This window comes from Ambystoma mexicanum, chromosome 14 (assembly GCF_040938575.1).
Source record: "Ambystoma mexicanum isolate Mex_15411 chromosome 14, UKY_AmexF1_1, whole genome shotgun sequence".
Classification (NCBI taxonomy): Eukaryota; Metazoa; Chordata; class Amphibia; order Caudata; family Ambystomatidae; genus Ambystoma; species Ambystoma mexicanum.
The window spans coordinates 853625-875642 of record NC_090940.1 but is presented as its reverse complement, the minus strand read 5'-3'; positions in this window follow the sequence as shown (position 1 = coordinate 875642).

Below are 22018 nucleotides of genomic sequence, written 5' to 3'. Positions count from 1 at the left end.
ACTTTGCAGGGCTGTCTGGGTAAAAAAATCTGGGGCGATGGGCGCAAATCACACCTCTGCGGATTCCCACGGGTGTCCTCTTTTCGAAAATGCATGGGGTTCCCTGTTTTCCTCGGTGGCTTGGACACCCGAGGCCCATATCTGTAAGTTGCGCCGGTCGGCAGAATGTCGGAGATTTCCCTCTGACAACAGACTTGGGGTTACTTGTGTTTTAGGCTTTCCCCTTGGCGGCCAGGTAGGTGCACCCACACATGTGAGGTACCGTTTTCATCGGGACACCTGTGGGAACGCGGGACGGTAGGCCATGTGTTGTGGGGGGCGCGTTTCGATGGGTGCGGCGAGCGAAATGTGCGGAAAAAGCGTTTTTTTCCCCACATTTCCGACTTTGCAGGGCTGTCTGGGTAAAAAAATCTGGGGCGATGGGCGCAAATCACACCTCTGCGGATTCCCACGGGTGTCCTCTTTTCGAAAATGCATGGGGTTCCCTGTTTTCCTCGGTGGCTTGGACACCCGAGGCCCATATCTGTAAGTTGCGCCGGTCGGCAGAATGTCGGAGATTTCCCTCTGACAACAGACTTGGGGTTACTTGTGTTTTAGGCTTTCCCCTTGGCGGCCAGGTAGGTGCACCCACACATGTGAGGTACCGTTTTCATCGGGACACCTGTGGGAACGCGGGACGGTAGGCCATGTGTTGTGGGGGGCGTGTTTCGATGGGTGCGGCGAGCGAAATGTGCGGAAAAAGCGTTTTTTTCCCCACATTTCCGACTTTGCAGGGCTGTCTGGGTAAAAAAATCTGGGGCGATGGGCGCAAATCACACCTCTGCGGATTCCCACGGGTGTCCTCTTTTCGAAAATGCATGGGGTTCCCCGTTTTCTTCGGTGGCTTGGACACCCGAGGCCCATATCTGTATGATGTGAGAGTGTGACATTTCCGGTGTGAAAACAGACTTGGGGTTACTTGTGTTTTAGGCTTTCCCCTTGGCGGCCAGGTAGGTGCACCCACACATGTGAGGTACCGTTTTCATTGGGACACCTGTGGGAACGCGGGACGGTAGGCCATGTGTTGTGGGGGGCGTGTTTCGATGGGTGCGGCGAGCGAAATGTGCGGAAAAAGCGTTTTTTTCCCCACATTTCCGACTTTGCAGGGCTGTCTGGGTAAAAAAATCTGGGGCGATGGGCGCAAATCACACCTCTGCGGATTCCCACGGGTGTCCTCTTTTCGAAAATGCATGGGGTTCCCTGGTTTCCTCGGTGGCTTGGACACCCGAGGCCCATATCTGTAAGTTGCGCCGGTCGGCAGAATGTCAGAGATTTCCCTCTGACAACAGACTTGGGGTTACTTGTGTTTTAGGCTTTCCCCTTGGCGGCCAGGTAGGTGCACCCACACATGTGAGGTACCGTTTTCATCGGGACACCTGTGGGAACGCGGGACGGTAGGCCATGTGTTGTGGGGGGCGCGTTTCGATGGGTGCGGCGAGCGAAATGTGCGGAAAAAGCATTTTTTTCCCCACATTTCCGACTTTGCAGGGCTGTCTGGGTAAAAAAATCTGGAGCGATGGGCGCAAATCACACCTCTGCGGATTCCCACGGGTGTCCTCTTTTCGAAAATGCATGGGGTTCCCTGTTTTCCTCGGTGGCTTGGACACCCGAGGCCCATATTTGTAAGTTGCGCCGGTCGGCAGAATGGACAACAGACTTGGGGTTACTTGTGTTTTAGGCTTTCCCCTTGGCGGCCAGGTAGGTGCACCCACACATGTGAGGTACCGTTTTCATCGGGACACCTGTGGGAACGCGGGACGGTAGGCCATGTGTTGTGGGGGGCGCGTTTCGATGGGTGCGGTGAGCGAAATGTGCGGAAAAAGTGTTTTTTTCCCCACATTTCCGACTTTGCAGGGCTGTCTGGGTAAAAAAATCTGGGGCGATGGTCGCAAATCACACCTCTGCGGATTCCCACGGGTGTCCTCTTTTCGAAAATGCATGGGGTTCCCTGTTTTCCTCGGTGGCTTGGACACCCGAGGCCCATATCTGTAAGTTGCGCCGGTCGGCAGAATGGACAACAGACTTGGGGTTACTTGTGTTTTAGGCTTTCCCCTTGGCGGCCAGGTAGGTGCACCCACACATGTGAGGTACCGTTTTCATCGGGACACCTGTGGGAACGCGGGACGGTAGGCCATGTGTTGTGGGGGGCGTGTTTCGATGGGTGCGGCAAGCGAAATGTGCGGAAAAAGCGTTTTTTTCCCCACATTTCCGACTTTGCAGGGCTGTCTGGGTAAAAAAATCTGGGGCGATGGGCGCAAATCACACCTCTGCGGATTCCCACGGGTGTCCTCTTTTCGAAAATGCATGGGGTTCCCTGTTTTCCTCGGTGGCTTGGACACCCGAGGCCCATATCTGTAAGTTGCGCCGGTCGGCAGAATGTCTGAGATTTCCCTCTGACAACAGACTTGGGGTTACTTGTGTTTTAGGCTTTCCCCTTGGCGGCCAGGTAGGTGCACCCACACATGTGACGTACCGTTTTCATCGGGACACCTGTGGGAACGCGGGACGGTAGGCCATGTGTTGTGGGGGGCGCGTTTCGATGGGTGCGGCGAGCGAAATGTGCGGAAAAAGCGTTTTTTTCCCCACATTTCCGACTTTGCAGGGCTGTCTGGGTAAAAAAATCTGGGGCGATGGGCGCAAATCACACCTCTGCGGATTCCCACGGGTGTCCTCTTTTCGAAAATGCATGGGGTTCCCTGTTTTCCTCGGTGGCTTGGACACCCGAGGCCCATATCTGTAAGTTGCGCCGGTCGGCAGAATGTCGGAGATTTCCCTCTGACAACAGACTTGGGGTTACTTGTGTTTTAGGCTTTCCCCTTGGCGGCCAGGTAGGTGCACCCACACATGTGAGGTACCGTTTTCATCGGGACACCTGTGGGAACGCGGGACGGTAGGCCATGTGTTGTGGGGGGCGCGTTTCGATGGGTGCGGCGAGCGAAATGTGCGGAAAAAGCGTTTTTTTCCCCACATTTCCGACTTTGCAGGGCTGTCTGGGTAAAAAAATCTGGGGCGATGGGCGCAAATCACACCTCTGCGGATTCCCACGGGTGTCCTCTTTTCGAAAATGCATGGGGTTCCCTGTTTTCCTCGGTGGCTTGGACACCCGAGGCCCATATCTGTAAGTTGCGCCGGTCGGCAGAATGTCGGAGATTTCCCTCTGACAACAGACTTGGGGTTACTTGTGTTTTAGGCTTTCCCCTTGGCGGCCAGGTAGGTGCACCCACACATGTGAGGTACCGTTTTCATCGGGACACCTGTGGGAACGCGGGACGGTAGGCCATGTGTTGTGGGGGGCGTGTTTCGATGGGTGCGGCGAGCGAAATGTGCGGAAAAAGCGTTTTTTTCCGCACATTTCCGACTTTGCAGGGCTGTCTGGGTAAAAAAATCTGGGGCGATGGGCGCAAATCACACCTCTGCAGATTCCCACGGGTGTCCTCTTTTCGAAAATGCATGGGGTTCCCTGGTTTCCTCGGTGGCTTGGACACCCGAGGCCCATATCTGTAAGTTGCGCCGGTCGGCAGAATGGACAACAGACTTGGGGTTACTTGTGTTTTAGGCTTTCCCCTTGGCGGCCAGGTAGGTGCACCCACACATGTGAGGTACCGTTTTCATCGGGACACCTGTGGGAACGCGGGACGGTAGGCCATGTATTGTGGGGGGCGTGTTTCGATGGGTGCGGCGAGCGAAATGTGCGGAAAAAGCGTTTTTTTCCCCACATTTCCGACTTTGCAGGGCTGTCTGGGTAAAAAAATCTGGGGTGATGGGCGCAAATCACACCTCTGCGGATTCCCACGGGTGTCCTCTTTTCGAAAATGCATGGGGTTCCCTGTTTTCCTCGGTGGCTTGGACACCCGAGGCCCATATCTGTAAGTTGCGCCGGTCGGCAGAATGTCGGAGATTTCCCTCTGACAACAGACTTGGGGTTACTTGTGTTTTAGGCTTTCCCCTTGGCGGCCAGGTAGGTGCACCCACACATGTGAGGTACCGTTTTCATCGGGACACCTGTGGGAACGCGGGACGGTAGGCCATGTGTTGTGGGGGGCGCGTTTCGATGGGTGCGGCGAGCGAAATGTGCGGAAAAAGCGTTTTTTTCCCCACATTTCCGACTTTGCAGGGCTGTCTGGGTAAAAAAATCTGGGGCGATGGGCGCAAATCACACCTCTGCGGATTCCCACGGGTGTCCTCTTTTCGAAAATGCATGGGGTTCCCTGTTTTCCTCGGTGGCTTGGACACCCGAGGCCCATATCTGTAAGTTGCGCCGGTCGGCAGAATGTCGGAGATTTCCCTCTGACAACAGACTTGGGGTTACTTGTGTTTTAGGCTTTCCCCTTGGCGGCCAGGTAGGTGCACCCACACATGTGAGGTACCGTTTTCATCGGGACACCTGTGGGAACGCGGGACGGTAGGCCATGTGTTGTGGGGGGCGTGTTTCGATGGGTGCGGCGAGCGAAATGTGCGGAAAAAGCGTTTTTTTCCCCACATTTCCGACTTTGCAGGGCTGTCTGGGTAAAAAAATCTGGGGCGATGGGCGCAAATCACACCTCTGCGGATTCCCACGGGTGTCCTCTTTTCGAAAATGCATGGGGTTCCCTGGTTTCCTCGGTGGCTTGGACACCCGAGGCCCATATCTGTAAGTTGCGCCGGTCGGCAGAATGTCAGAGATTTCCCTCTGACAACAGACTTGGGGTTACTTGTGTTTTAGGCTTTCCCCTTGGCGGCCAGGTAGGTGCACCCACACATGTGAGGTACCGTTTTCATCGGGACACCTGTGGGAACGCGGGACGGTAGGCCATGTGTTGTGGGGGGCGCGTTTCGATGGGTGCGGCGAGCGAAATGTGCGGAAAAAGCGTTTTTTTCCCCACATTTCCGACTTTGCAGGGCTGTCTGGGTAAAAAAATCTGGGGCGATGGGCGCAAATCACACCTCTGCGGATTCCCACGGGTGTCCTCTTTTCGAAAATGCATGGGGTTCCCTATTTTCCTCGGTGGCTTGGACACCCGAGGCCCATATCTGTAAGTTGCGCCGGTCGGCAGAATGGACAACAGACTTGGGGTTACTTGTGTTTTAGGCTTTCCCCTTGGCGGCCAGGTAGGTGCACCCACACATGTGAGGTACCGTTTTCATCGGGACACCTGTGGGAACGCGGGACGGTAGGCCATGTGTTGTGGGGGGTGTGTTTCGATGGGTGCGGCGAGCGAAATGTGCGGAAAAAGCGTTTTTTTCCCCACATTTCCGACTTTGCAGGGCTGTCTGGGTAAAAAAATCTGGGGCGATGGGCGCAAATCACACCTCTGCGGATTCCCACGGGTGTCCTCTTTTCGAAAATGCATGGGGTTCCCTGTTTTCCTCGGTGGCTTGGACACCCGAGGCCCATATCTGTAAGTTGCGCCGGTCGGCAGAATGTCGGAGATTTCCCTCTGACAACAGACTTGGGGTTACTTGTGTTTTAGGCTTTCCCCTTGGCGGCCAGGTAGGTGCACCCACACATGTGAGGTACCGTTTTCATCGGGACACCTGTGGGAACGCGGGACGGTAGGCCATGTGTTGTGGGGGGCGCGTTTCGATGGGTGCGGCGAGCGAAATGTGCGGAAAAAGCGTTTTTTTCCCCACATTTCCGACTTTGCAGGGCTGTCTGGGTAAAAAAATCTGGGGCGATGGGCGCAAATCACACCTCTGCGGATTCCCACGGGTGTCCTCTTTTCGAAAATGCATGGGGTTCCCTGGTTTCCTCGGTGGCTTGGACACCCGAGGCCCATATCTGTAAGTTGCGCCGGTCGGCAGAATGGACAACAGACTTGGGGTTACTTGTGTTTTAGGCTTTCCCCTTGGCGGCCAGGTAGGTGCACCCACACATGTGAGGTACCGTTTTCATCGGGACACCTGTGGGAACGCGGGACGGTAGGCCATGTGTTGTGGGGGGCGTGTTTCGATGGGTGCGGCAAGCGAAATGTGCGGAAAAAGCGTTTTTTTCCCCACATTTCCGACTTTGCAGGGCTGTCTGGGTAAAAAAATCTGGGGCGATGGGCGCAAATCACACCTCTGCGGATTCCCACGGGTGTCCTCTTTTCGAAAATGCATGGGGTTCCCTGTTTTCCTCGGTGGCTTGGACACCCGAGGCCCATATCTGTAAGTTGCGCCGGTCGGCAGAATGTCTGAGATTTCCCTCTGACAACAGACTTGGGGTTACTTGTGTTTTAGGCTTTCCCCTTGGCGGCCAGGTAGGTGCACCCACACATGTGACGTACCGTTTTCATCGGGACACCTGTGGGAACGCGGGACGGTAGGCCATGTGTTGTGGGGGGCGCGTTTCGATGGGTGCGGCGAGCGAAATGTGCGGAAAAAGCGTTTTTTTCCCCACATTTCCGACTTTGCAGGGCTGTCTGGGTAAAAAAATCTGGGGCGATGGGCGCAAATCACACCTCTGCGGATTCCCACGGGTGTCCTCTTTTCGAAAATGCATGGGGTTCCCTGTTTTCCTCGGTGGCTTGGACACCCGAGGCCCATATCTGTAAGTTGCGCCGGTCGGCAGAATGTCGGAGATTTCCCTCTGACAACAGACTTGGGGTTACTTGTGTTTTAGGCTTTCCCCTTGGCGGCCAGGTAGGTGCACCCACACATGTGAGGTACCGTTTTCATCGGGACACCTGTGGGAACGCGGGACGGTAGGCCATGTGTTGTGGGGGGCGCGTTTCGATGGGTGCGGCGAGCGAAATGTGCGGAAAAAGCGTTTTTTTCCCCACATTTCCGACTTTGCAGGGCTGTCTGGGTAAAAAAATCTGGGGCGATGGGCGCAAATCACACCTCTGCGGATTCCCACGGGTGTCCTCTTTTCGAAAATGCATGGGGTTCCCTGTTTTCCTCGGTGGCTTGGACACCCGAGGCCCATATCTGTAAGTTGCGCCGGTCGGCAGAATGTCGGAGATTTCCCTCTGACAACAGACTTGGGGTTACTTGTGTTTTAGGCTTTCCCCTTGGCGGCCAGGTAGGTGCACCCACACATGTGAGGTACCGTTTTCATCGGGACACCTGTGGGAACGCGGGACGGTAGGCCATGTGTTGTGGGGGGCGTGTTTCGATGGGTGCGGCGAGCGAAATGTGCGGAAAAAGCGTTTTTTTCCGCACATTTCCGACTTTGCAGGGCTGTCTGGGTAAAAAAATCTGGGGCGATGGGCGCAAATCACACCTCTGCAGATTCCCACGGGTGTCCTCTTTTCGAAAATGCATGGGGTTCCCTGGTTTCCTCGGTGGCTTGGACACCCGAGGCCCATATCTGTAAGTTGCGCCGGTCGGCAGAATGGACAACAGACTTGGGGTTACTTGTGTTTTAGGCTTTCCCCTTGGCGGCCAGGTAGGTGCACCCACACATGTGAGGTACCGTTTTCATCGGGACACCTGTGGGAACGCGGGACGGTAGGCCATGTATTGTGGGGGGCGTGTTTCGATGGGTGCGGTGTTAGGGAGAATTCTCTGTTTAGGCTGAATTTCCCTACCTAGTGAGTCCCCCAGCAGCTTTGCTGGATTTCTGGGGTTTAATTTTTTTTCTCCTGCCAAGAGTGAGACTCTTTTACCCTCACTCTTGGACATGTTGAAGTGTGTTTTCTTGGTTAAACCTTGTGTTGAATGGGCTATGGGGTCTTTTACTCCATAGGGCCTCATGTATTTTTGTGATGTGGGTCACACAGCACCCTCTGTGCCGTGACCCAGGGGCGTCCTAGGGACTCCCCAACATAGACTCCATACCCTGGGACTGACTACTGTCTCCCAGGGCATGTAAAGTCACCAAAGACTTTACTAGTCTTAAATCCTGAACAGAACCAGTACAAACCATCATATTGTGGACGTACTGGCTGGGGCAATTCGATTGCCCCAGGGTCTGTTAGTCGAGGGGGCACGTCTCCGTCCCCCCTGATCGAGTTTTGGCTGGTGGCAGTGGAAACTACTTTTTATATTCGACCGCGAATATTTCCCTATGGGATTTCCCATTGTTTTAGGCTAACACATTTAATTATTTATTTACGGTAGCCTTAAACATACCACCGGTTTATATATTTATTTTTATAACTCCGGTTGGGACTTTTTGCCAAAACTTGATTCTAAAATGGCGTTGGTGTTCGCCTCTGTAACTCTGACCCAAAGTGGAGCCCTTTGTTCCACTTTTGGCGGGCTTCTCCACAGAAGCCCTCCAAAGTGGTGCCACTCTGTCTGGGGTACTTAGGAGGGGTGGAGGGGGATTTAGGCACCCTGGACTGAGTTACCTTGGTAACTCAAGTCGCACTCCGTCCTGATTGGCCCAAGTGGTGAGCCGCCCGGCTCACCACTTAGCATGGTTGAGTGACAGCTAGGCTGGGTGAATGGGGGTTTGCTGCATAAAAGCAGGGCTTTGGGGACTGGGACTTCAGAAGTCGCCACAGGACCAAGAATCCGACGAGGGAAGAGCTGAGCCGACCTGCTTCGACGACACCACCCGGTGGAGCCCTGCTGAACCGTCTCACCACTTTTTCCCGACGACCGAGGAGAACTCTTAACGGAGTGGCTCCTTCCCTTGACTGGTGGGGACAACCAGTTTTCGCCTTCTTTCCGTTCTTTGAGGTATCTCGTGGCCGCCTTGCCTGTGCCAAGCACCCCGGCAACCGGAATACCACACTTTACCCCCATACCGCGAAAGTCGGCACCAACCCTTTAACCGGAGGACTCCGCGGCTGGTTTCTTCCCGGGCAGTGCAACGACCCTCTTCTTCTGCTCTTCAGCGAGAACTTCTTCTCCCCTGACCGACGTCGAGCCCTGCTGCCACTGCCTGGAACAACTGCCACCGCTGGAGGATCCTTTCCGCTTAAGGTACTGTGTTCTGCCTGGCTTCCCTTGCTACCGACTGTACGGGGTAGATTTAGTCCCCGGCTTTCGAACCTGGGAGTGCCTGGGACACTTTGGCTAAACTTTCTGAGCCACTCTAACCTCTTTTTGACTCTTTGCAAGACTTTGAATCTCTAACTAACAGTGTGATCTTGGGCACATTTTCGCTCCGGCTACTCTAAGAGTGGGCCCTGCCTAGTGACTTTTGCTCACCTGTGACTTTATTCTTCTGTAAGCCTATTGCAAGTGCTCTGGACCTTAGAGTGGTGTGTCTAACCCATTTCTGCTTTTTCTCTCCCTTTCTTGGAAACTACTAGAGTGTCATCTAACGTTAAGCACTCACCTCTGTTTTAATTAAGTGGTGTTTTACCTAGAGTTGTCTAGATAGGAGAAAGGATTGAATCTACTTTCATTATAACTGTGTTGAAGTACTTTTTTTTTTTGCTAGAGTGTTTTTAACTTATGTGTATTTTAAATAAATAACTATATACTTTTGAAACCAAGCTCTGGTCAGTGTTTGCTTGTGCTATTGTGTTTTGGTACATATTGTGTATACTTTACATACTGCCTAACTCTTCTTGAGAGAAGTCTGACTGCTCAGCCACAGCTACCAGGTAAATCTGGGTGGTACAGACTGCTACCAAAGGGGTTTACTGCTCTACCTGTAGTCTTAAATCTTTTGCAGTGTTCCCCAAGGGAACTGCACAGGTTTCTGCCTAACACTGGTGTACAGCGGTGGGATTTGTATTGAGTATACATTTTATTGTGCTTTAGATACCTTAGTGCAACTAACCACAAAGCTTAGCACTGAAAAAGTAAAACCTCTAACATGTCAGTTATAGAAAGCTATAGTCAAGAGTCCCTTGCAGCCAAAACTGCTGATTGTTTAAGAGTGCTCTGTAAACATAAGGATCTCCTGACTAAGGGCAAGAAAATGGAGCTGATTGAAAGATTGTTAGCTAACCAAAGTCTGGGTGATGGTTCAGAGGAACCTACCACTCCAGCGACTGTAGATGACAGTGTTGAAGTTAACATGGAGCAAAATGTTGATGTTTCTGAGGAAGAGTCAGAAGAGGAGGGTGAGGCTGTTGTAACTGTCCCCCCTAGGCCTCTGCCTGCTCTACCTGCTGTGCCTACTGGACCTTTACCAGGTCCCACATTTAGTCCTCAGTACTTTGAACTGGAGAAAATGAAGCTAGAATTGGAGTATAAGAAACTTAATGCTCAAACTGACAAAGAACTAAGGCTAAGGGAAATGGAGCTCAAGTATGACTTAGAAATGAAGAAATTATCTGTTGAGAATGTTTCTCTCTCTGGCTCCTCTAGAAGTTCCAGTCCTAAAAGACCCCGGATGCCTAAAGAATTGGTTGGTATGTATGAGCCTAAGTTGGATGTGTTGGATTGGTTGTCTCTGTTTGAATATAATCATGGGCTCCAGAACATCACAGGAAATGACTTACTCACCTGGTTGTTCTCTAGGCTTCCCCCTGTTGCAACTGATGTGGTAATGGAGATGGGGGAGGAGGATAGGAAGGACTATGAATGTGTGAAACTAGCTTTGATAGCTAGGTTTGGGAAGACCCCTTCCCAGTATCTTAAGAGGTTTAGGAGCCTCAAAAAGCATGATGGTACCCCTTGGGCTACCTGGGTGAGTGAATGTTTGAAAAACTTAGAGGGATGGATTAAGGGTTACAAGGTGAACACTTATGAGGGGATGAGAAATCTCTTTATGTTGGAGTCAATTTATGATGCCTGCTCTCCTGAGCTCAGACAGCACTTGGCTGATTCACAGGAATTGGATCCTAGGAGGCTAGCTAGGGCTGCTGACTTGTGGGTTGCCAACAGGGCCACTCCCAAGGATTCTGGGGTAACTCAGAGGAAGGATGGGGAGAAACAGCCTAAAAAGGACTCCAAAGAGAATTCTAATACCTCCCATACCCAAGAGGGCCGCAAACAACCAAATAACCAGGGTAAGCCCCAGGGTAAACCGAATCAGGCTAGTGTACCTTCTGGCCACAAGCCAGAAGGAGGTCAGAACAAGCCACCCTTCCAGAGAGCATTTGGACAATGCTATGTCTGTCAGGGTACTGACCATATCAAAGGAGATCCCAAGTGCAAGGGTAAACCTGCAGGGATCAGCACAGTCTCCTTAGCCTTCACTCCTGAGGATGAAGTACAGATGGCTAGTGCCCACTTTGAACTCTTTGCTGAAGAACCCTTGGGTCTTCAAGCAACTGTAAACTTAGAGCCTATGGGTCTGGTTAGTCCCCAGAATAGGGTTGTGTATAACTCCCTACCTGTTAACTCTAAGGTGTATTATGTGGACAGTGTTCTTGTCAATGGCCAGGATACTCCTGCCAGGAGAGACACTGGGGCCAGCAGAACAGTAGTGGATGAAAGCTTCTTTCAACCTGAGGATGTGGCCAAAGCACCCAAAGGTCCCACTAAGATGTCTGGAGGCCCTGTCCAAATGGTTCCTATCCTACCAGCCCTCATTCAGTGGAACAACATGACAGTAAGGATCCCTGTCAGTGTTCAGACTGAGGTACCTGGGAAGGTCCTGTTAGGGAATGACCTAAGAACTCTAGGAGTAGTGTCACATACCCCCCGGCCTCCCAGTATGGAGAAGCAGAACTTAACCAAATTGGCTAGACAGGCTACCTTGAAGGACCCTTCTAAGCCTGTGGGACCCTCTACTGAGAACCCCACTACAAGCCCTGGTGTTAGTAAGTTGACCTCTAACCCAGGCACATTTCAGGATAGTATGCTAGGAACATGGGCGCCCCAACCAAGCTCCATCATTGTTCCCCTAGTCTCAGAGTCTCTGACTCCCCCTGCTTCTGAGGAAGAGGTGGATAGACCAACTAGGCCCCTATCTGGACCTGAGAGAACTGGTAATTCTCAGTGCTGGTGGAAAACCAGAAAAGAAAAGTCTAAGGCCAAAAACCTTCAGACTGTTGGACCTTCTACTGAAGACCCCAACTCAAATCCTAATATTAGGGGGGAAACTCCTAAAATAGGTAAGGGTAGATCTAAGAGGAAGGGGAAGCAGGTGCATTGCCTAACCCCAACCCCTCCAACCAAGAGGCCTAAGACCCAACCTGCTCCCACAAGAGAGGTGGTGAGGAACCTTGGAGGCCCCTCTAGATCTAAGGGAATCCTTTATAAGGACCCCTTGAAAAAGCCTAACATAGGTTCAGAAGTTGTACCAACTTCTGAGGGACTGGTCAACCAGATCCCCTATAACAAAAAGACTGATGTTCCTCAAAGGGTCTGTAGGTCCGTTAGCTTGCAAAAGAAAACCTTTGAGTTCTCCATTGAACATAGGTCAAGGTGTCACCATCAAAATGCTGATGGACTCTCTAGGATGTATATCATCGACTAGAGGTATGAGGTTCATCCAGGAGTGGATTAAATCCTCCTGTCCCTTAGTCTGGGGGGGGCGAGTGTTAGGGAGAATTCTCTGTTTAGGCTGAATTTCCCTACCTAGTGAGTCCCCCAGCAGCTTTGCTGGATTTCTGGGGTTTAATTTTTTTCTCCTGCCAAGAGTGAGACTCTTTTACCCTCACTCTTGGACATGTTGAAGTGTGTTTTCTTGGTTAAACCTTGTGTTGAATGGGCTATGGGGTCTTTTACTCCATAGGGCCTCATGTATTTTTGTGATGTGGGTCACACAGCACCCTCTGTGCCGTGACCCAGGGGCGTCCTAGGGACTCCCCAACATAGACTCCATACCCTGGGACTGACTACTGTCTCCCAGGGCATGTAAAGTCACCAAAGACTTTACTAGTCTTAAATCCTGAACAGAACCAGTACAAACCATCATATTGTGGACGTACTGGCTGGGGCAATTCGATTGCCCCAGGGTCTGTTAGTCGAGGGGGCACGTCTCCGTCCCCCCTGATCGAGTTTTGGCTGGTGGCAGTGGAAACTACTTTTTATATTCGACCGCGAATATTTCCCTATGGGATTTCCCATTGTTTTAGGCTAACACATTTAATTATTTATTTACGGTAGCCTTAAACATACCACCGGTTTATATATTTATTTTTATAACTCCGGTTGGGACTTTTTGCCAAAACTTGATTCTAAAATGGCGTTGGTGTTCGCCTCTGTAACTCTGACCCAAAGTGGAGCCCTTTGTTCCACTTTTGGCGGGCTTCTCCACAGAAGCCCTCCAAAGTGGTGCCACTCTGTCTGGGGTACTTAGGAGGGGTGGAGGGGGATTTAGGCACCCTGGACTGAGTTACCTTGGTAACTCAAGTCGCACTCCGTCCTGATTGGCCCAAGTGGTGAGCCGCCCGGCTCACCACTTAGCATGGTTGAGTGACAGCTAGGCTGGGTGAATGGGGGTTTGCTGCATAAAAGCAGGGCTTTGGGGACTGGGACTTCAGAAGTCGCCACAGGACCAAGAATCCGACGAGGGAAGAGCTGAGCCGACCTGCTTCGACGACACCACCCGGTGGAGCCCTGCTGAACCGTCTCACCACTTTTTCCCGACGACCGAGGAGAACTCTTAACGGAGTGGCTCCTTCCCTTGACTGGTGGGGACAACCAGTTTTCGCCTTCTTTCCGTTCTTTGAGGTATCTCGTGGCCGCCTTGCCTGTGCCAAGCACCCCGGCAACCGGAATACCACACTTTACCCCCATACCGCGAAAGTCGGCACCAACCCTTTAACCGGAGGACTCCGCGGCTGGTTTCTTCCCGGGCAGTGCAACGACCCTCTTCTTCTGCTCTTCAGCGAGAACTTCTTCTCCCCTGACCGACGTCGAGCCCTGCTGCCACTGCCTGGAACAACTGCCACCGCTGGAGGATCCTTTCCGCTTAAGGTACTGTGTTCTGCCTGGCTTCCCTTGCTACCGACTGTACGGGGTAGATTTAGTCCCCGGCTTTCGAACCTGGGAGTGCCTGGGACACTTTGGCTAAACTTTCTGAGCCACTCTAACCTCTTTTTGACTCTTTGCAAGACTTTGAATCTCTAACTAACAGTGTGATCTTGGGCACATTTTCGCTCCGGCTACTCTAAGAGTGGGCCCTGCCTAGTGACTTTTGCTCACCTGTGACTTTATTCTTCTGTAAGCCTATTGCAAGTGCTCTGGACCTTAGAGTGGTGTGTCTAACCCATTTCTGCTTTTTCTCTCCCTTTCTTGGAAACTACTAGAGTGTCATCTAACGTTAAGCACTCACCTCTGTTTTAATTAAGTGGTGTTTTACCTAGAGTTGTCTAGATAGGAGAAAGGATTGAATCTACTTTCATTATAACTGTGTTGAAGTACTTTTTTTTTGCTAGAGTGTTTTTAACTTATGTGTATTTTAAATAAATAACTATATACTTTTGAAACCAAGCTCTGGTCAGTGTTTGCTTGTGCTATTGTGTTTTGGTACATATTGTGTATACTTTACATACTGCCTAACTCTTCTTGAGAGAAGTCTGACTGCTCAGCCACAGCTACCAGGTAAATCTGGGTGGTACAGACTGCTACCAAAGGGGTTTACTGCTCTACCTGTAGTCTTAAATCTTTTGCAGTGTTCCCCAAGGGAACTGCACAGGTTTCTGCCTAACATGCGGCGAGCGAAATGTGCGGAAAAAGCGTTTTTTTCCCCACATTTCCGACTTTGCAGGGCTGTCTGGGTAAAAAAATCTGGGGTGATGGGCGCAAATCACACCTCTGCGGATTCCCACGGGTGTCCTCTTTTCGAAAATGCATGGGGTTCCCTGTTTTCCTCGGTGGCTTGGACACCCGAGGCCCATATCTGTAAGTTGCGCCGGTCGGCAGAATGTCGGAGATTTCCCTCTGACAACAGACTTGGGGTTACTTGTGTTTTAGGCTTTCCCCTTGGCGGCCAGGTAGGTGCACCCACACATGTGAGGTACCGTTTTCATCGGGACACCTGTGGGAACGCGGGACGGTAGGCCATGTGTTGTGGGGGGCGCGTTTCGATGGGTGCGGCGAGCGAAATGTGCGGAAAAAGCGTTTTTTTCCCCACATTTCCGACTTTGCAGGGCTGTCTGGGTAAAAAAATCTGGGGCGATGGGCGCAAATCACACCTCTGCGGATTCCCACGGGTGTCCTCTTTTCGAAAATGCATGGGGTTCCCTGTTTTCCTCGGTGGCTTGGACACCCGAGGCCCATATCTGTAAGTTGCGCCGGTCGGCAGAATGTCGGAGATTTCCCTCTGACAACAGACTTGGGGTTACTTGTGTTTTAGGCTTTCCCCTTGGCGGCCAGGTAGGTGCACCCACACATGTGAGGTACCGTTTTCATCGGGACACCTGTGGGAACGCGGGACGGTAGGCCATGTGTTGTGGGGGGCGTGTTTCGATGGGTGCGGCGAGCGAAATGTGCGGAAAAAGCGTTTTTTTCCCCACATTTCCGACTTTGCAGGGCTGTCTGGGTAAAAAAATCTGGGGCGATGGGCGCAAATCACACCTCTGCGGATTCCCACGGGTGTCCTCTTTTCGAAAATGCATGGGGTTCCCTGGTTTCCTCGGTGGCTTGGACACCCGAGGCCCATATCTGTAAGTTGCGCCGGTCGGCAGAATGTCAGAGATTTCCCTCTGACAACAGACTTGGGGTTACTTGTGTTTTAGGCTTTCCCCTTGGCGGCCAGGTAGGTGCACCCACACATGTGAGGTACCGTTTTCATCGGGACACCTGTGGGAACGCGGGACGGTAGGCCATGTGTTGTGGGGGGCGCGTTTCGATGGGTGCGGCGAGCGAAATGTGCGGAAAAAGCGTTTTTTTCCCCACATTTCCGACTTTGCAGGGCTGTCTGGGTAAAAAAATCTGGGGCGATGGGCGCAAATCACACCTCTGCGGATTCCCACGGGTGTCCTCTTTTCGAAAATGCATGGGGTTCCCTATTTTCCTCGGTGGCTTGGACACCCGAGGCCCATATCTGTAAGTTGCGCCGGTCGGCAGAATGGACAACAGACTTGGGGTTACTTGTGTTTTAGGCTTTCCCCTTGGCGGCCAGGTAGGTGCACCCACACATGTGAGGTACCGTTTTCATCGGGACACCTGTGGGAACGCGGGACGGTAGGCCATGTGTTGTGGGGGGTGTGTTTCGATGGGTGCGGCGAGCGAAATGTGCGGAAAAAGCGTTTTTTTCCCCACATTTCCGACTTTGCAGGGCTGTCTGGGTAAAAAAATCTGGGGCGATGGGCGCAAATCACACCTCTGCGGATTCCCACGGGTGTCCTCTTTTCGAAAATGCATGGGGTTCCCTGTTTTCCTCGGTGGCTTGGACACCCGAGGCCCATATCTGTAAGTTGCGCCGGTCGGCAGAATGTCGGAGATTTCCCTCTGACAACAGACTTGGGGTTACTTGTGTTTTAGGCTTTCCCCTTGGCGGCCAGGTAGGTGCACCCACACATGTGAGGTACCGTTTTCATCGGGACACCTGTGGGAACGCGGGACGGTAGGCCATGTGTTGTGGGGGGCGCGTTTCGATGGGTGCGGCGAGCGAAATGTGCGGAAAAAGCGTTTTTTTCCCCACATTTCCGACTTTGCAGGGCTGTCTGGGTAAAAAAATCTGGGGCGATGGGCGCAAATCACACCTCTGCGGATTCCCACGGGTGTCCTCTTTTCGAAAATGCATGGGGTTCCCTGTTTTCCTCGGTGGCTTGGACACCCGAGGCCCATATCTGTAAGTTGCGCCGGTCGGCAGAATGTCGGAGATTTCCCTCTGACAACAGACTTGGGGTTACTTGTGTTTTAGGCTTTCCCCTTGGCGGCCAGGTAGGTGCACCCACACATGTGAGGTACCGTTTTCATCGGGACACCTGTGGGAACGCGGGACGGTAGGCCATGTGTTGTGGGGGGCGTGTTTCGATGGGTGCGGCGAGCGAAATGTGCGGAAAAAGCGTTTTTTTCCCCACATTTCCGACTTTGCAGGGCTGTCTGGGTAAAAAAATCTGGGGCGATGGGCGCAAATCACACCTCTGCGGATTCCCACGGGTGTCCTCTTTTCGAAAATGCATGGGGTTCCCCGTTTTCTTCGGTGGCTTGGACACCCGAGGCCCATATCTGTATGATGTGAGAGTGTGACATTTCCGGTGTGAAAACAGACTTGGGGTTACTTGTGTTTTAGGCTTTCCCCTTGGCGGCCAGGTAGGTGCACCCACACATGTGAGGTACCGTTTTCATTGGGACACCTGTGGGAACGCGGGACGGTAGGCCATGTGTTGTGGGGGGCGTGTTTCGATGGGTGCGGCGAGCGAAATGTGCGGAAAAAGCGTTTTTTTCCCCACATTTCCGACTTTGCAGGGCTGTCTGGGTAAAAAAATCTGGGGCGATGGGCGCAAATCACACCTCTGCGGATTCCCACGGGTGTCCTCTTTTCGAAAATGCATGGGGTTCCCTGGTTTCCTCGGTGGCTTGGACACCCGAGGCCCATATCTGTAAGTTGCGCCGGTCGGCAGAATGTCAGAGATTTCCCTCTGACAACAGACTTGGGGTTACTTGTGTTTTAGGCTTTCCCCTTGGCGGCCAGGTAGGTGCACCCACACATGTGAGGTACCGTTTTCATCGGGACACCTGTGGGAACGCGGGACGGTAGGCCATGTGTTGTGGGGGGCGCGTTTCGATGGGTGCGGCGAGCGAAATGTGCGGAAAAAGCATTTTTTTCCCCACATTTCCGACTTTGCAGGGCTGTCTGGGTAAAAAAATCTGGAGCGATGGGCGCAAATCACACCTCTGCGGATTCCCACGGGTGTCCTCTTTTCGAAAATGCATGGGGTTCCCTGTTTTCCTCGGTGGCTTGGACACCCGAGGCCCATATTTGTAAGTTGCGCCGGTCGGCAGAATGGACAACAGACTTGGGGTTACTTGTGTTTTAGGCTTTCCCCTTGGCGGCCAGGTAGGTGCACCCACACATGTGAGGTACCGTTTTCATCGGGACACCTGTGGGAACGCGGGACGGTAGGCCATGTGTTGTGGGGGGTGTGTTTCGATGGGTGCGGCGAGCGAAATGTGCGGAAAAAGCGTTTTTTTCCCCACATTTCCGACTTTGCAGGGCTGTCTGGGTAAAAAAATCTGGGGCGATGGGCGCAAATCACACCTCTGCGGATTCCCACGGGTGTCCTCTTTTCGAAAATGCATGGGGTTCCCTGTTTTCCTCTGTGGCTTGGACACCCGAGGCCCATATCTGTAAGTTGCGCCGGTCGGCAGAATGTCTGAGATTTCCCTCTGACAACAGACTTGGGGTTACTTGTGTTTTAGGCTTTCCCCTTGGCGGCCAGGTAGGTGCACCCACACATGTGAGGTACCGTTTTCATCGGGACACCTGTGGGAACGCGGGACGGTAGGCCATGTGTTGTGGGGGGCGTGTTTCGATGGGTGCGGCGAGCGAAATGTGCGGAAAAAGCGTTTTTTTCCCCACATTTCCGACTTTGCAGGGCTGTCTGGGTAAAAAAATCTGGGGCGATGGGCGCAAATCACACCTCTGCGGATTCCCACGGGTGTCCTCTTTTCGAAAATGCATGGGGTTCCCTGTTTTCCTCGGTGGCTTGGACACCCGAGGCCCATATCTGTAAGTTGCGCCGGTCGGCAGAATGTCGGAGATTTCCCTCTGACAACAGACTTGGGGTTACTTGTGTTTTAGGCTTTCCCCTTGGCGGCCAGGTAGGTGCACCCACACATGTGAGGTACCGTTTTCATCGGGACACCTGTGGGAACGCGGGACGGTAGGCCATGTGTTGTGGGGGGCGCGTTTCGATGGGTGCGGCGAGCGAAATGTGCGGAAAAAGCGTTTTTTTCCCCACATTTCCGACTTTGCGGGGCTGTCTGGGTAAAAAAATCTGGGGCGATGGGCGCAAATCACACCTCTGCGGATTCCCACGGGTGTCCTCTTTTCGAAAATGCATGGGGTTCCCTGTTTTCCTCGGTGGCTTGGACACCCGAGGCCCATATCTGTAAGTTGCGCCGGTCGGCAGAATGTCGGAGATTTCCCTCTGACAACAGACTTGGGGTTACTTGTGTTTTAGGCTTTCCCCTTGGCGGCCAGGTAGGTGCACCCACACATGTGAGGTACCGTTTTCATCGGGACACCTGTGGGAACGCGGGACGGTAGGCCATGTGTTGTGGGGGGTGTGTTTCGATGGGTGCGGCGAGCGAAATGTGCGGAAAAAGCGTTTTTTTCCCCACATTTCCGACTTTGCAGGGCTGTCTGGGTAAAAAAATCTGGGGCGATGGGCGCAAATCACACCTCTGCGGATTCCCACGGGTGTCCTCTTTTCGAAAATGCATGGGGTTCCCCGTTTTCTTTGGTGGCTTGGACACCCGAGGCCCATATCTGTATGATGTGAGAGTGTGACATTTCCGGTGTGAAAACAGACTTGGGGTTACTTGTGTTTTAGGCTTTCCCCTTGGCGGCCAGGTAGGTGCACCCACACATGTGAGGTACCGTTTTCATTGGGACACCTTTGGGAATGCGGGACGGTAGGCCATGTGTTGTGGGGGGCGTGTTTCGATGGGTGCGGCGAGCGAAATGTGCGGAAAAAGCGTTTTTTTCCCCACATTTCCGACTTTGCAGGGCTGTCTGGGTAAAAAAATCTGGGGCGATGGGCGCAAATCACACCTCTGCGGATTCCCACGGGTGTCCTCTTTTCGAAAATGCATGGGGTTCCCTGGTTTCCTCGGTGGCTTGGACACCCGAGGCCCATATCTGTAAGTTGCGCCGGTCGGCAGAATGGACAACAGACTTGGGGTTACTTGTGTTTTAGGCTTTCCCCTTGGCGGCCAGGTAGGTGCACCCACACATGTGAGGTACCGTTTTCATCGGGACACCTGTGGGAACGCGGGACGGTAGGCCATGTGTTGTGGGGGGCGCGTTTCGATGGGTGCGGCGAGCGAAATGTGCGGAAAAAGCGTTTTTTTCCCCACATTTCCGACTTTGCAGGGCTGTCTGGGTAAAAAAATCTGGGGCGATGGGCGCAAATCACACCTCTGCGGATTCCCACGGGTGTCCTCTTTTCGAAAATGCATGGGGTTCCCTGTTTTCCTCGGTGGCTTGGACACCCGAGGCCCATATCTGTAAGTTGCGCCGGTCGGCAGAATGTCGGAGATTTCCCTCTGACAACAGACTTGGGGTTACTTGTGTTTTAGGCTTTCCCCTTGGCGGCCAGGTAGGTGCACCCACACATGTGAGGTACCGTTTTCATTGGGACACCTGTGGGAACGCGGGACGGTAGGCCATGTGTTGTGGGGGGCGTGTTTCGATGGGTGCGGCGAGCGAAATGTGCGGAAAAAGCGTTTTTTTCCCCACATTTCCGACTTTGCAGGGCTGTCTGGGTAAAAAAATCTGGGGCGATGGGCGCAAATCACACCTCTGCGGATTCCCACGGGTGTCCTCTTTTCGAAAATGCATGGGGTTCCCCGTTTTCTTTGGTGGCTTGGACACCCAAGGCCCATATCTGTATGATGTGAGAGTGTGACATTTCCGGTGTGAAAACAGACTTGGGGTTACTTGTGTTTTAGGCTTTCCCCTTGGCGGCCAGGTAGGTGCACCCACACATGTGAGGTACCGTTTTCATTGGGACACCTGTGGGAATGCGGGACGGTAGGCCATGTGTTGTGGGGGGCGTGTTTCGATGGGTGCGGCGAGCGAAATGTGCGGAAAAAGCGTTTTTTTCCCCACATTTCCGACTTTGCAGGGCTGTCTGGGTAAAAAAATCTGGGGCGATGGGCGCAAATCACACCTCTGCGGATTCCCACGGGTGTCCTCTTTTCGAAAATGCATGGGGTTCCCTGTTTTCCTCTGTGGCTTGGACACCCGAGGCCCATATCTGTAAGTTGCGCCGGTCGGCAGAATGTCTGAGATTTCCCTCTGACAACAGACTTGGGGTTACTTGTGTTTTAGGCTTTCCCCTTGGCGGCCAGGTAGGTGCACCCACACATGTGAGGTACCGTTTTCATCGGGACACCTGTGGGAACGCGGGACGGTAGGCCATGTGTTGTGGGGGGCGTGTTTCGATGGGTGCGGCGAGCGAAATGTGCGGAAAAAGCGTTTTTTTCCCCACATTTCCGACTTTGCAGGGCTGTCTGGGTAAAAAAATCTGGGGCGATGGGCGCAAATCACACCTCTGCGGATTCCCACGGGTGTCCTCTTTTCGAAAATGCATGGGGTTCCCTGTTTTCCTCTGTGGCTTGGACACCCGAGGCCCATATCTGTAAGTTGCGCCGGTCGGCAGAATGTCTGAGATTTCCCTCTGACAACAGACTTGGGGTTACTTGTGTTTTAGGCTTTCCCCTTGGCGGCCAGGTAGGTGCACCCACACATGTGAGGTACCGTTTTCATCGGGACACCTGTGGGAACGCGGGACGGTAGGCCATGTGTTGTGGGGGGCGCGTTTCGATGGGTGCGGCGAGCGAAATGTGCGGAAAAAGCGTTTTTTTCCCCACATTTCCGACTTTGCAGGGCTGTCTGGGTAAAAAAATCTGGGGCGATGGGCGCAAATCACACCTCTGCGGATTCCCACGGGTGTCCTCTTTTCGTAATTGCATGGGGTTCCCTGTTTTCCTCGGTGGCTTGGACACCCGAGGCCCATATCTGTAAATTGCGCCGGTCGGCAGAATGTCTGAGTTTTCCCTCTGAAAACAGACTTGGGGTTACTTGTGTTTTAGGCTTTCCCCTTGGCGGCCAGGTAGGTGCACCCACACATGTGAGGTACCGTTTTCATCGGGACACCTGTGGGAACGCGAGACGGTAGGCCATGTGTTGTTGGGGGCGTGTTTCGATGGGTGAGTCGAGCGAAATGTGAGGAAAATGCGTATTTTTTCCCACATTTCGGACTTTGCGGGGGTGTCTGGGTAATAAATTCTGGGGCGATTTGGGCATATCATACCTCTGCGGATTCCCACGGGTGTCCTCTTTCCGGAAATGCATGGGGTTCCCTGTTTTCCTTGGTGGCTTGGACACCCGAGGCCCATATCTGTATGATGTGAGAGTGTGACATTTCCGGTGTGAAAACAGACTTGGGGTTACTTGTGTTTTAGGCTTTCCCCTTGGCGGCCAGGTAGGTGCACCCACACATGTGAGGTACCGTTTTCATCGGGACACCTGTGGGAACGCGTGACGGTAGGCCATGTGTTGTTGGGGGCGTGTTTCGATGGGTGCGTCGAGCGA